Below are 17,031 nucleotides of genomic sequence, written 5' to 3' on the forward strand. Positions count from 1 at the left end.
ATTTTTCATACTACACTTATTACCAAATTTTAATTATCCTATTAGTTATAAATAAAAATTATATAAGTTATCAAATTAATAGACTTTTCTGATTTTGCCCACGTTTCGAATAGCCAATAGATGCAGCAGGTAGCCAGGACCCTTTAATTCGGAAGCCCACAACTCGCCACTAACAAATCCAACTATTACTACGAACCAGAAAATTTGGATGTCTATCAATTTAACCGCTTAAAATAATTTTTTCGTTTGGAATTATTAGAGAAGAAGTAGAGAAAATTTCTAAGTCCTAAAAACTAGCGTGTCGAGAAATAAGAAAGAAAAAGATTGCGCGTCGAAAAATGTCGAAAAATAAAAGGTTGAAAAATAAAAAGAAAGTAGCGCGTCGTAACTTAAAAGGTACTAAAATTTATAAACAGTGTCGCAAAATTCTAAAGCACCTAAATCTTAATCTAAAGAAAAAGCACTTAAGGGATTTTACGGCAAAGCCTAAAAATCTAGAAATAAAAATAAGCTACGGCAAAAACTATGTCTTAAAACTAAATACGAGCGAAAAATACAAATATTACGCTAAAACAAATAAAAATAAACAAAAAATAAAAATAAACTTAAAGTTGTAAAAAGTACAGTTTTTATAAAAATATTATTTTTATCTTTATTATTTTATAAAAGTATTAATTTTTATTTATAATAAAACTAATTAAAATACAAAATACAAATTAATTTAAAAACTAAAACTAAATATTATAATAATTAAGTAAATAGGGTTAAATAAAAAAATAATAAATAATAATTACTCCGTAATAAATGCGAATTAGGGTTGCAGGACACGCGTGTCAGGGTGGCTCCGCGAGTCGCGGTGCCACGTACCTTGAAACTCCGCGAGTCGCGGAGGATGTAAAACGTTTTTTTTTTTAAATTTTATATTGTTTTTCTAAAAATATATTTATACAAATATATATTAAAAATATAGCGTTTCGCCAAGTCCCCGGCAGCGGCGCCAAAAATACTTGATTGTTATGCGAGGTGTATATAAAATAGCTTTATTTTTACAAGGAAATACTATTAAATACGATACAATTTTACACAAGATATTTATTTATTTACAAAATGGATATACCTAAACCTTGCTACAACACTATAGGCAGTGTACCTAATCGTAGAGTAGTATAGTTTTTAGTAAGTCCGGTTCGTTCCACAGGGAGACGGTTACACTATATTTTTATATAATTACATTTGTACAAATATATATATATATATATATATATATATATATATATATATATATATATATATATATATATATATATATATATATATATATATATATATATATATATATATATATATATATATAATATATAAAAAGGGGGTTTACCGTTTAATGACCGATTTGTCGATTTTATATTTTAAGCGAAGCGTAAAGTAAATTTAATTAACAAAATAAAATAAATAACAAAAAATATAAATGATGAATAATTAAAGGTGCGATGAAATATAAAATAAAATAATTATGCTTATTTAAACTTCCGTAATCATGATGTTTGATGTGTTGATTTTAGTCTTATGCCCATGGGTTAATTGTCCTTTATCCTGGATTATTTAATATGTCCGTCTGGTTTTTGTCCATTACAGTCCATCAGTCATAAATATAAAATACGAGGGTCCTCGTCAAATTATCCTTATACCCGAAGTCAAATATTCCAACTAATTGGGGACTTAAACTGTAACAAGGTTTTAATACTTTGTTTAATAATTACACCAGGTTATCGACTGCGTGTAACCCAAGGTTTTAATACTTTGTTATCAATTATGCCAAGTGTCCTTGTACATAATTTCACCCCTGTTTTAATAATTCTAGTGACTATTAATCCATTCCCGTGTCCGGTTAAATGAACTATTATTCGTACATATAAATTCCCCGCCCATCGTGTCTGATCGAGTGTATATGGTTATTTATAGGGACGTCCAATTGTAAATCTTTATATTAAAATTAACAAACTATCATTTAGTTAAACAAATATAAAGCCCATTAATAGCCCATAGTCTAATTTCCACAAGTGTCGTTCTTTTGTCCAAACCCCAATTATGGTACAAAACCCAATTACCCCGTCTTTAATATTTAGTCCAACATCATGATTACTTTGGCTCAAATAAGCATAATAATAACTTAAGTACGAGACATTACTTTAAAAAGGAGAACATAACTTACATTGAGTATTTATCGCGTAGTGTTACACGGACAAAATTTCGACTTCAAAAACCCGTAAAATAACCTTTACATAACCCAAACTAATCTAATATAAAACTACCCTATACTATATATATATATATATATATATATATATATATATATATATATATTTATTTATTATATCTTACAGAGTATTATTATTATTGTGTAAAAATATCGACAGAATGCTCGAGCTTTTATAGGCCATTTCTGAATTTTGCAGCTCCGCGAGTCGCAGCATTTTAAGCCTTCAAACTCCGCGAGTCTCGAAGTTTGATTTTCCAGCTCACATAATTTTGGATCTTTGCTTGTCGACGTTATTAAATAATAATATAATATATATAGATAATTTTTAAGAATTATTTATATATTATATTTTATTTATGTGCATAGTTGACTTGTAATTTTTGCACCGTTGCGTCGCGCATTGAGAGTTGACTCATGTCCCGGTTCCGAATTTTCGAACGTCCTTGCGTACTATTTTATATCGTGTACTTTACGTTTTGTAACTTGTACTCTTGTAATTTTAAGACGTTTCTCATCATTAAATTGAACCACTTGGATTGTATCTTGTACATTTGAGCTTTTTGGACGTTTTTGTCTTCAAATCTTCGTTTTCGCCCTTTGTCTTCGCACTTATTTATTTAAACAAATATTACTTGAAAATAGAGCAATTGCAACTGAAAACTTTACATATCGGAATGATATTGCTACTAAATATATGTTCATTTGGAGCACTATCAGTGGCTGACGAGGACGGTGAGCCAAGGTGATCGTTGAAGATGTCAACGAGTGATTGTTAGTGGGTTAAGTAACTCATATAATGCAATGTATATATATAATTCTAATTGAGATGGAAACATAGACACTGTTAGATACTTTTAATATTTAATTACAATGCACAGTATAACATAATCAAATATCAATATCAATAATTAAGAACATAAGTTGGGTCGAGGAATTCAAATTCACGGATCAGAATGGAAATCAAGATAGTGACACACAACTGTAAAACATATCGAATAATAATAATTATATAATAATAATTATAATATTAATTAAAATATAAACGTGTAAATTTTTAGCTGTCGCCTTTCACGGGCTGAATTTCGTACTCCGTCGTTGATCAGTGGCGGATAGAAGTATTCGGAAAAATCCCAAATTTTTACAATATATATCTTTATTTATTTTAGTCTTTATGGTAATAAAATCGTTCATTAACTATTTAAAATTATTAAATAAAAATTAAATCAACTGTCCGCGCTCAATCCCAGGTAAAATATAAAAAGTTTTAAAAATTTAACAAATAACTCCTAAATATATTTTTAATAAGTCTATAATTTATGTAACTCATTTTTGGATCACCGTTTATTTTAAAATTATATAAGTTCGTTTTTAACTGGTTTAATATCAATCGGAACATTAAACTAGTATTACAATCATTTAATATTTATTTTTAATATAATTTATTTATATATAGAGATATATTTTAAATAACAATTATTATAATATCCTATTTTTTATTTTATTAATTTTTAATAATAACAACATATAATACTTCAAATTATATTTCGAGTTATTATTTATCTGTACATACACACATATCTATTTACAATTAATTGTTCGTGAATCGTCAGGAGCAGTCGAAGGTCAAATGCATTCATGAAACAATAGTTCAAATATTTTGGGACTCGGTTTAATAGACTTTTCTTATCCTGTCAGAATCTTAATAAGATCAAGTTTAAATTTGGTCGGAAATTTCCGGGTTGTCACAGTACCTAACCGTTAAAGAAATTTTGTCCCAAAATTTGAGTGAGGTGGTCATGGCTAACAATAAAAATGTTTTCATGACGAATATGAGTTGATAAATAGAGTTTTATCACCATTGAATAATTTGGATAAAACGATTCGATTACTGGAAGCGTACAAGTGAAGCTATCACAAAAGATTGAGATAGGGTACTAGATATTCGTCTTTACTTTTGACGTAGTCATGGTTGAATTCCGGAATTCAAGGGATTTAAAGTAAATTTTCTAAATCCATAAGATATGATTCTTCGGTAAATAAGGGAATTATGATTCTCTTTGGTTAAATGCGATAATCCAGTTTTGATTGCCCTGTCGGATATTTCTCTATAAATCCACTCCCTTCGTTTCCTTTATATTTTGGTGTTCCATCCTTTTGTTTTCCTCTTCCAGACTTTAAGTCAAGCGAATCATGGTCCAAAATTCATAGGTATGGAATTTCGAATGAACATGACTAATGTTCTAAGATAGAAATTGTATTAGCACAATCTTGATTGATTAAATTACCAGAATCCAGGAGAAAAGATAGGACTATCAGGAAATTATGTTCTTTATATGTTTATAGATTAGATATAATGTAAGAGTCGTGTAACATGGCACATGATGACGTTATAGTCTTTGAATCATCGCATTTCATTAGAAACTCAGCATGACTTACTGTAATATAATCACGTTGATCAAGTGTCATTATATTATACCAACTCATGCATCAGTTTCCAACACTACTTCAAAATATTCATACTTTAAATTCAAAAGTTTACAGAATATAGAAACTAAAACAATTTCCTTTTATGATATAACACAGATAGTGCGGAGAGATAATTAATATCGGACGAGAATATTTATGAAGATATCTTCAGAAATATCGAGGATATTTATAATGAAAGATACGATGATATCTTAAAATTTTAGAAACAAAGTGTGATGAAGATATTCATTCACAATGATTTAGAGCGATTAAGGAGTGAGGTATTCACTAAGTATTTCATCAGAAAGAGAATCATCAGGATTCGTTAAACACAGGGTTTGATCCTTGTATTTGTCATTGGTCTCCTTCATGGTTTGCTCAATTATTTATTATCAAACTTTTGACTGTTAAGGCAGTCTCCAGTTTTCATTGCTTCATCAACTTTCTCGAAATTCAAAGAACTGATTCGTAGACTAGAGTGCTTTTTAGAATTTCAGAATGGAAGATCATAATTCTAAGAGATAAATGTTATATGTATACATATAACTGTTGATGTAGACATGTTGCGAGATTTTAAAATACTGATTGCTAATTCCCGACAATTGGTATGACAGTTATCGTTGCAAGATGCGAATGAGTATATGATAGGTTTTAATGAACAGCTATAATGGTTCTTCAGAGAGACTTAAGCCAATGAGTAATGAAGTTACTGGTAAGTTTACTGCTAATGTGGTGGAGTATAAACAGTTCTCTGGTAACGATGATGAAAGGAAACCTTATATATCAAGGTTATAATAAGGCTAATTCGAATGAAAGTCGAAGTTGACTTATTGGAGCTATGACAAAATTGGCTACTTTGGAAAAGAATTGCAAAGTTATTTTCGGTAATAATAACGCCAAAGGAGTTAGCACAGACATGTTTTAAACGTTTACTCAGGTTCCGAGTATTTTTCAGGTGCATAACTATATGCATAAATCTTTCCTTCCGTAGATGAAGTGCAGTTGGTTCATCCTCTCGATTGAGGTGTTTTCAAGAATCATGAAAGGTTTGAAGGCAGATTGGAATCGTCAATATACAAATGAGGTTTAAGATGAAATCAAGTGGCAAACTTGAAGAATTGTTTAGTTTTATATGTTATAATCAATATTTTAATTCATTTTTAATTGTCCAATGTTGGTAGTCCACAGTTCGTAATTCAATAATTCATATATAGTTTATAATATTCGAATTAATTAATACGTACATGACCCGTGTACATGTCTCAGACTCGATCACAACTCAAAGTATATATATTATTTGAGAATCAACCTCAACCCTGTATAGCTAACTCAAGCATTACTGTATATAGAGTGTCTATGGTTATTTCAAATAATATATATGTATGCGTCGATATGATATGTCAAAACCTTGTATACGTGTCCCGATTAAAGTGCGTAAAATAAATAACAAAAATTAAATGACGATAAGTAAAATTGCGAGAATATAAACTGCGATAAATAAATTGCGATAAATAAAATGTAATCAGTTAGCTAGGAACAGTTAGCATGGATTCTTAACATATTTCTTCTCATAGTTAAATCATTTATTTCTAACAAATTTTATTTTGTCAAATGTTTTCTTCATTATGCCCCTTGTTGGATTCTGATAAGTCAAAATCCAAATATAAAATTGAATGAAAATGGTTATTCTGTGGCAAACGGATTCGTATATCTGTGGATGTAAGTAGGATAGTAAATGACTGTTGAATCAGATTGGAAGAATGTACAGTGTAACTTATTAATGTGAAATCTAAATATTCCTCGGGTATTACCTACCCATTAAAATATTTTCAACATTAACACTTTGTACAAAAGAATTTTTAATTACAATCTTTATGAAAACATATGTACATATATATTTTCTTCAGATGTAATCATGGATTTATGAGTTAATATGATATTAATCTCATCTGATTTTCGGTTGGAACTAGAATGAATAATCTCCAAAACTTTAGAGATTACATAATCGCCATGTTGAACGAGGATAGATGATGTAGAACGATACGTAGAACGAAGATCATGCTTGGGGTACGGACTGTGACTTTGAGGCATATAGTGTTGAGGCTTGTGCTGCGGATGTTGTTGTTGGTGGTACTGGTAATGCCGGTGCTGTTGTTGAAGCTGGTAGGTTTTGCACCACGTTTTCCAAATTGATTACTCGAGCGCGAAGCTTGTTGACTTCTTCCATTATTCCGGGATGATTGTCGGTCAGAACGAGCGGCTGAATAAGGTTTAGAATTTTGGATAGAATATAATCATGACGAGCTACCCTAGAAATGAGGCTGAAAATGGTGTTTCAGACAGGTTCGACGGTAAGTGCTTCAGGTTTTTCGCCGAGAGGGAAAATCGGTGGGTGGAAAGGATCGCTTTATTCTTGTCTTCATTGGTTTAGTCGACTATGAACCCATCCCCATTTCATTCAAAATAGGTGACGGATAATTGGTTGATCCATTCCGGTTACACTGCTTTCGAATCTTAGGTGAATATCCATATCGAAATAGCGGTCGGAATAACTATCGGAATAGCTTATCGTAATTCGAGGGACTCGAACTGGTTGAGGGATCCATCTTGTACAATCAGGGAATTGAATTTCGAATAGATTATAGGACTTAGATTGATATTCCAAAATCCCATAAGTTACGGAGGATTCTTCGGAACCGTCAGGCAAAGTTTACAGTAACAGATACGCTAAGATATGAATTTTGTCTATACACTATTCATGCAATCAATGTAGTAATATGTGTTTAGACTAAGAATGATAAGAAAATTATTCCCTAAGAATGAGAAGCAGGTAATTTTCGACACGAAATGATAAGCAAAACTTTTGACATGCAGACACGGTCAAAGTCCAGACTCACTAATGCATCTAAACAACTATCAGTTAGACACATTAATGCAAGACCTGGTTCGCTAAGACCACCGCTCTGATACCAACTGAAAGGACCCGTTCATATACATTATAAACAATTCACAATAGTTGATTTCATCGCGAGGTACGTAACCTCTATATAATACATTTTACAAACATTGCATTCGTTTTTAAAAGACAAACTTTCATTACATCGAAAGTTGACCATCATGCATACCATTTCATATTATATCAAACTATCAATGACTTAATAATGATCTTGTTGAACTCAACCACTCGAATGCAACGTCTTTTGAAATATGTCATGAATGACTCCAAGTAATATCTTTAAAATGAGCAAATGCACAGCGGAAGATTTCTTTCATACCTGAGAATAAACATGCTTTAAAGTGTCAACCAAAAGGTTGGTGAGTTCATAGGTTTATCATAAAAATCATTTCTATATTTTTAATAGACCACAAGATTTCATTTTCATTTTCGTAAACATACATCTCATATCAGACATTTCGCAAACTGCATAGAGATAAAAATCATTCATATGGATTGAACACCTGGTAACCGACATTAACAAGATGCATATAGAATATCCCCATCATTCCGGGACATCCATCGAACATGATAATTTCGAAGTACTAAAGCATTCCAAATTCCAGAATGGGGCTTGTTGGGCCCGATAGATCTACCTTTAGGATTCACGTCAATTAGGGGTGCACTAATTCTCAAATTTAGTGATGTTCCCTAATTCTTAGGCTACCAAGCTAAAAGGGGCATATTCAGTTTAATAATCCAGCCATAGAATGTAGTTTCGATTACTTGTGTCTATTTCGTAAAACATTTATAAAAGCAGCGCATGTATTCTCAGTCCCAAAAATATATATTGCAAAAACATTTAAAAAGGGAGCAAATGAAACTCACAATCCAATATTTTGTAGTAAAAATATTCATAAGACGAAACTGAACAATGCAGGGTTGGTCTCGGATTCACGAACCTATATCATTTATATATATATATTAAAATATATAATCGTAATCGAACAAATTTATATACTATTCGTGAATTAATTGTTATTTTAGTTATGTGTTTCATTTATAACCTAATTAATTACATTTACTTAATATACCTTAAATAAATAGTTACTATTTACTATAAAAATATTACTATAGTTGTATTAAATATAGTTTTATATAATTAATAGGTATTTGATAGAATAAAAGTTATTTCATTTTATAATAAGAAAATTTCTAATGACAGCCCTAAGGGCTGCCTTTAACACATTCAGACACGCATTAAACAGTTGTACAATGAATATAACTACCCACTTTCTGTAAAAAACCACCTCCATGTATCACTTATTTATGCACATATTTATTTCTTAACGACAACACTTAGGGTTGTCATTAGAAAAATTCATAAAATAGGTATTATGATAATAATAATAATAATGATACTAGTAAAAAAAATGATAATAATAATATTAAAATAATAGTATTAATGTCAAAATAATAATAATAATTTTGATAAAAATGATAATTTTCCTACTACTGATAGTAATAATAAAAATGATAACAATAATAAAAATGATAATTTTAATATAAAAATGATAATAATAATAGTAGTAATAATAATAATAACTATAAATAATAATTTTACTATTAATGATAATAATAATGATATTAATACTAATAATACTTATTTTAATAATAATAATTATATTAACGATAATAATAATAATAATACTCATAATACTTAATGCTAATACTTGTTAATGAAAATAAAATTAATCATAAAACAACAATAATTAATAATAATAATAATAATAATAATAATAATAATAATAATAATAATAATAATAATAATAATAATATTAATATTAATAATAATAATAATAATAATAATAATAATAATGATAAGAATATTAATATTAATATTAATAAAATAAAATACTACCTTATAAGCTTTTTTAAAAAATAAAAACTGTCGTTGTCCGGGCTCGAACCCGCGACCTCTCGCTAACCCCTAAACACCCAGACTACTCCACTGTTACTTTCTTTTCTGTTTTAATTCGCTCGACATATATATTTAACCATTTGTTTTAGTTTCGATTTTCTTCTTCGCTTAATTATAACACTCATCATTATCATCATATTCATCATAATCGTGATCATGGTACAGGAGCAGCAACAAACAAGCAACAAATCATCATCATCTTTCATCGACTTTCATCATCAACATCGTTATTTCCTATCACACTCATCATCATATTTACATCCTCACGTCCTCATCCTCCCATCATCATCTCGTTATCGTCTACTGTAATCATTATTGTTTTCGTTTACCATCATAAACGTAAACCATCATCATCATTCTATTACCGCATATCACCATATCATCATTTCTTTTATCGACATCATCATTTTCAGAATCATGATCATCATACTATACGTAGCATTTGAAAGGCCACTCCACAAATAAAATCAATTGGGTCTCGGCCCAAAATAAAAATGAATCGCAGCCCAACACTACTAAATACATACACGGCCTAACAAGAGAATACATGTTGGCCCAAGTATAATGTAGTGGTCCAATAAAGAAGCCCAATGGTCGATGGTTTTTCTGCACAAATCGCCGGAGAGGGAAAAAAATAGATACATCATGTACCCCACATGTTACCATCATTCCTTTCCATTTTTTAAGTCATACTTTCCAAGAAAGAAAAATACTCGACAATTGCTAGTGGATCACATTATGGTGGGGCAACAACTTAATTAATATAAACGAGTGTTAAAATATTATAACGTGCATCAATCATTAGTGGGTTTGGTTTGAGTTTAAGATAAAGAAGACAAGAAAACAGGAAAATTAACGAGTAGCAGTGGCATATGATCATGGGTTTTATGGTGGTGTTTACAGCGGCTGCAGCAGGTATAGCGGTTGTTTAGGGGTGGCGATTGGTGGGTTATGGTGCTGTGGAGTGAAGGTTGAAGCAAAAATCAATAGCATGTATCTAATAAGTAATCGGTGATCGTGATGGATGACGGGTTTGTATAAATGAAGATGAGGGTTGTGTGTCGTTTATGTCAACAACAGAAACAAGAACAAATTGGTTTCGATGGTTGTACATCTCTGGTTCAAACACAGAAACAAGCAGGAGTAGTTTGGTTTGCCTTTCGAAATAGATAGAAACAGACATAGTTTAATGCAGTAGCAGTTTCCACGATGATTTGGTTTTGGGTGTTCTTCGAAAAAGAGGAGAAAGAAAAGAAAGAAAAAAATATGTTGTAACAATGGGTGATGGTTGTGAGTTGTAGGGTGACGGATGGTGTACTGGCTGATTAAAGAGCAAAATATGTAAGCATCCATGGTGTTTGAGTTGTGTATTGTGGTGTTGGAAGTGATGGTTTGATGGGTTGGTGGTTCCCGATAATGGTGATGGTTGTTGAGGTAGTGAAATGGGTGAAGATGGTGGAAGGTGGCTTGTGGTGGCCGATGAGGACGGTGAGCCAAGGTGATCGTTGAAGATGTCAACGAATGATTGTTAGTGGGTTAAGTAACTGATATAATGCAATGTATATATATATATATATATATATATATATATATATATATATATATATATATATATATATATATATAATTCTAATTGAGATGGAAACATAGACACTGTTAGATACTTTTAATATTTAATTACAATGCACAGTATAACACAATCAATTATCAATATCAATAATTAAGAACAGAAGTTGGGTCGAGGAATTCAAATTCACGGATCAGAATGGAAATCAAGATAGTGACACACAACTGTAATACATATCGAATAATAATAATTATATAATAATAATTATAATATTAATTAAAATATAAACGTGTAAATTGTTAGCCGTCGCCTTTCACGGGCTGAATTTCGTACTCCGTCGTTGATCAGTGGCGGATATAAGTATTCGAAAAAATCCCAAATTTTTACAATATATATCTTTATTTATTTTAGTCTTTATGGTAATAAAATCGTTCATTAACTATTTAAAATTATTAAATAAAAATTAAAACAACTGTCCGCGCTCGATCTCAGGTAAAATATAAAAATTTTTAAAAATTTAACAAATAACTCCTAAATATATTTTTAATAAGTCTATAATTTATGTAACTCATTTTTGGATCACCGTTTATTTTAAAATTATATAAGTTCGTTTTTAACTGGTTTAATATCAATCGGAACATTAAACTAGTATTACAATCATTTAATATTGATTTTTAATATACTTTATTTATATATAGAGATATATTTTAAATAACAATTATTATAATATCCTATTTTTTATTTTATTAATTTTTAATAATAACAACATATAATACTTCAAATTATATTTCGACTTATTATTTATATATACATACACACATATCTATTTACAATTAATTATTCGTGAATCGTCGGGAGCAGTCGAAGGTCAAATGCATTCATGAAACAATAGTTCAATTATTTTGGGACTCGGTTTAATAGACTTTGCTTATCCTGTCAGAATCTTAATAAGATCAAGTTTAAATTTGGTCGGAAATTTCTGGGTCGTCACAATCAGTAGCCTATGGACCCAACCTCCCCTAGGCACGGTTGACCTCATACGGACTCTAACATCTCCTAGGCACTATCTCGAGTCCCCAGTCTCCCTAGGCCTGACTGGTGCCATTCACACAGTGTACACATAATTTACTCACAACATCAGGCATACTATATTATTCTAACATGGCAATCCCTACACTATGCATGGTAAAAGAGTCAACCACAGTAGCAACTTATTCTACTTAAACTCTATTCGGAGATAGACCCACTCACTAATTACCAGCAGCTGCTCAGTTATTATTTCTGAGCTTCCTCCGTGTTCTTATCTCAACTAGCCCGGGTTTCAGTCTGTTACAAATTCACCTCCCTTAAGAAGATTTCGTCCTCGAAATCTGATCTAGGTCAAACAAACGAGGGTAGCGATTTCTCATCAACTCTTCTATCTCCTAAGTAAGATTAGAAACCAAACTGTGCTTCCACTCAATCAACACCATCGGAATCTCTTTCTTTCTCAGCTGATCGGGCCTGAGTCTACCGATAGTCCCTGCTACTCAATTCATAGTATAGTTATCCAGATGCAGGGGATGCATCGTTCACACTATACTCCACAATCAGTAGCCTATGGACCCAATCACTAACCAAGTCTAAGGTTCTGAAGTCAAGGTTCTGTTTGAAATTTAAGTATTTGGCACATGTGATTATTTATTGCTTGAGCTCCAGGAGGGAAGGTAATGAAGAGTTAATACTGTTATGCAGTCTCTCATGGTTGCGCTTATTCTGAACCTACCATACAATTTGTCTAGCATGGTATTTGCCTACATGGTGGAGAACATGAAGTATAAGTCACATCCGTATCTGCTGTATCCTCAACTCCTTCAGCTTATCATTGATTCTCAACAGAACGAGCCGGTTAGGGATCTAAAGGATCTGATTAAACTGAGCATCATGACCGATGAAGCTGTGAGACGGTTAAAGTATTGTAAGGTAAAGACACACCGCCAAACCATCCTTTGTTTAGTCATTTACTTAAGGCTGGCTATGTGGCTCCAGATAACAAAAGGTGGAGAAATGATGACAGTGATTCTGTTGATAAAGATGTTTCTCCAGTTCTCACTAATTCTGAAGAGGAAGAGGGTACTCAGGGTGCTGGATCACACTCGTCACCTACTATGGATGAGATGGATGAGTTTAGCTTGAATGATGAGTTGGAGATTGATGAGAGTGGAGATATTTTGCTTTCTTTGAAAAGGCGTGAGGTTGCTGATGATGAACCAGTTAGAGGTCATAAGAAAAGGACTAGGTATATCTTCATCTGTTGCTGCTTCGAATACTCAATCGTCCTGGCCAACACCTCAAGTTCCATCAACACAACCACCGCAAGCATTTCCAGTCCCTCTAACTCAACAAAAACATCACAGGTTCCACCACCACAAGCTCCAAAAACTCAGGCTGGTAGTTCGACAGCTTTATCTGTTCTGCAATTGAGTAATGCTGACATGATGGACAAAGTGATAAGTCTTCAGTTGATGGTTCTGAATCTTTTCAACATGTGCGATGAGATCAAGTCTCAGAATAAGGATAAGAATAAAGTGATTAAGGATTTGAAATCGAAGTTAATCTCTTGACCATTGAGCTTGAGAAGTCCAAGAAGGAGATGGGGGAACTTAAGACCCTAACCGAGAAACAAGCTAAGCGTATTAGACGCATGGATCGTCATGAGAGGAGGTTTAAAGAAAAGCTATGTGCTGGCAAAGAAGATGGTGCTGTTAGATTGATTGATGTAAGGGATGTACTGGTGTCTTCTGAAAGCGAAGCATTTTCTGACTCAAGTTCATCTTCTGATGGTCCTGAGAACGTAGGTCAAATTCAGGAGGTACATTTCCCTAAACTTATCTCTATTGATATTTATATGTTAACATATATTCTGGACGATCAAGGTACAGTGATTAACTCACTGAACTATGACGTTGAAGAGGGAGAAATTGTACATACAATGAGTAATGACGAGATAGCTAAAATGTTTGGTATAGAGGTTAAGCATTTGATTGCTTGTGAGAGAACTCCTAATAATGTGGGAACATGTGTACATAGACATACTGGAGATGACAGTGCATAGGAGGTTATCATTGAAGATGCTTTCGATGATGAAAGTTCAAAGAATGATGCTAATGAGGATGATTTACAAGAGTTTGCGGATCTATTTAAGCAAAAAAGTAATGAAGTTTTGAACATAAAGGTTAGTGAAAAGCTAACTGTTGTGGAAGGTGAGTCATCTGGTGTGAATAAAGAAGGTGAAAATCTTGATGCGGTTAATAGGAAAAAGAATCAGAAAGGAGGGATTATCAAAAGAATACAAAGTCATGGTTTAGAAAGCTGCAACTGGAGCCCAAGTACAAGTTATTTTATGATAGGTGGAAAGATTCTTAGCTGGGCATTTTTCAAAGATTTGGATTGTTATGCGGTAAGAAGAGAAAACGGTGTCGATTTTTTCAAACACGCCATTGATTTTAAGACACTTTCTTATTTCAAAATGATGGAGCTTGCACGTTTACCTCTACTGTTCTAGGAAAAAAATGGGTGGGGTGAATGGATGCAGTTTAAGATTAAGAAGGAATTTATGTGTGGTTGGTCAGTATTAGCTCTGCAGTTTCCAAGGATATCGTATAGAACAAATCAAGAAACTGGTAGGCGGATTAAGATTGTGAAATATAAGCATGCAAAGACGATGCAGTATACTCCAGTTCGCGAGATGCCACAGAACTTTGGTAAGAACTTCAAGTGGTGGTATTACGATGGTCAAATTGAGGAAGCGGTGACAATTTTGGAGTCGGGAGATAAGGATATTTGATCCGAGGTGGATGAGAAACATGTGCAAAGCTGACATCAAGGTGTTGAGAAGACAACCATTCTTTCATGAGCTGCAAAACATGGAGCAGGCGATTCAATTTAACCGTGTTATTCGTACATTTTATGCATATGAGTTGTGCACCTAATGTAAATCATGAACGCTTTTTGACAGTGGAATTAAAGTTTCTTTTTATTTTGATTTGGTTGTAATAATTAGATTTGAATGTTTGAACTGTATGAATATTGAACTGTTTCGTTGGTTTTTTAATTGTTGAATGTATAATTTGATTGTGATATAATGAACTGGGTCCTTAGGGGATTTTGTTAGTGCATGAATGTAAGTCCCGAGTTCATTATGACATATTCGTAGAGGTTGAGACCAGGTGAGTAATAGATCAAGCGTTTGTATGCGATTAAGGTTAATTTACTCACTGTTGGTGTAACCGCAGATGCAGAATGCATCCGTACGGGTACAAAATACAATCGCACGGTTGCGTGTGCAGACAGAATTTATTGTTGATTTCGGGTTCATTGTTAGGGTTACGAATTCCAAACAATCCCTAGCCATGATTTCGATCTCCAGTTGCTCTAGCACTCAGTTGGTTCGATCAACAACATCTAAGTCTTTTATCAATATTAGATCATAATTTGTTTAAGCGTTTTTGATATAAAACTCAATATCGAGTAATTCTGCACTCGATATTGAAGATTAGATCGATTAATACCGTTTAATCTTTCCTACAGATGTTTTTGTATTATTATTTAAAGTAAAAGACAATATTTTTTGAACAAACAAAAACAATAAGATGGATAGTTTTTTGGAACGAAGGGAGTAACTGTTATCGAGGTTATCATTTTCTATTCTTTGAACTCTATGGAAATATCATAATTCCATTGTCTTCCAAGACTCCTAAGTTCAGGAAAAGTTACATCATATAGCATCGTGGCTAATTATATTGTCTGGGTTTAGAATAGAGAGATGATTCTCACACACACTTTTTTGATCCTCACACACCAATTGAGTATTATTAGAAGAGTAAAAGGTTAAAATAGGTGTGTGAGGATCAAAAAAGTGTGTGTGAGAATCATCCCCCTTTAGAATAACTTTATCTTCTTTTGGTTCTTTTCCTAGCTCACTATTTTTTATAAAATTATTTTATTTAAAAAAAAAAATGGCTCTTGACCAAGCACTATTAGAAGAAATCTTTAACTAAAAGGTTGAGAATTTAAACTTCAATTGAGTTAGTGAGATGTTAATATTTTGTGGTGATTGTACATAATATGTGTGTGCTATATTGTAAGTTTGTCGCCCTTAAAAATAATATATATATATATATATATATATATATATATATATATATATATATATATATATATATATATATATATATATATATATATATATATATATATATATATATATAGTGGTAGAATCAAGAGGGAAGTAACCAATCGGGGGGAAGCGGGGGGAAGCAATTTTTTTTTCGTTTTTTGAAAAAATTTTGTTCACGAACATTATAGATTGGATGAAAATATAAACATTTAATAAAGACATTTTGTGATAAATGTTTTTATTTTGGCGGAAAAACGCTCGAAAAAGTAATATATAACAATTATCGTGTTTTTTGAGCGTATGTTGAGGTTTTAGATATTAGGGTTTAGATATTAGGATTTAGATATTAGAGTTTATAGGGTTTAGATATTAGGGTTTAAAATTTAGGGTTTATGGTTTAGATTTAGGGTTTAGATTTAGGATTTAGATTGAGTTTTTAACACGAACGGTTTAGGGTTTAGGGTTTAGGGTTTGGTGTTTTGGGTTTATTCCATAATACACACACCAAACCCTAAACCCTAAACCCTAAACTCTAAACCGGGCTAAATTTTACTTCACAAAACTTGAAGAAAAAAAAAACGTTAACATTCTTCACGAACAATATTATCTTGAATGTTATTTTTGTAGATCATTTTTCTGCCAAAATAATAACATTCATCACGAAGTG

The sequence above is a fragment of the Rutidosis leptorrhynchoides genome, chromosome 6, assembly GCF_046630445.1.
Source record: "Rutidosis leptorrhynchoides isolate AG116_Rl617_1_P2 chromosome 6, CSIRO_AGI_Rlap_v1, whole genome shotgun sequence".
Taxonomy (NCBI): Eukaryota; Viridiplantae; Streptophyta; class Magnoliopsida; order Asterales; family Asteraceae; genus Rutidosis; species Rutidosis leptorrhynchoides.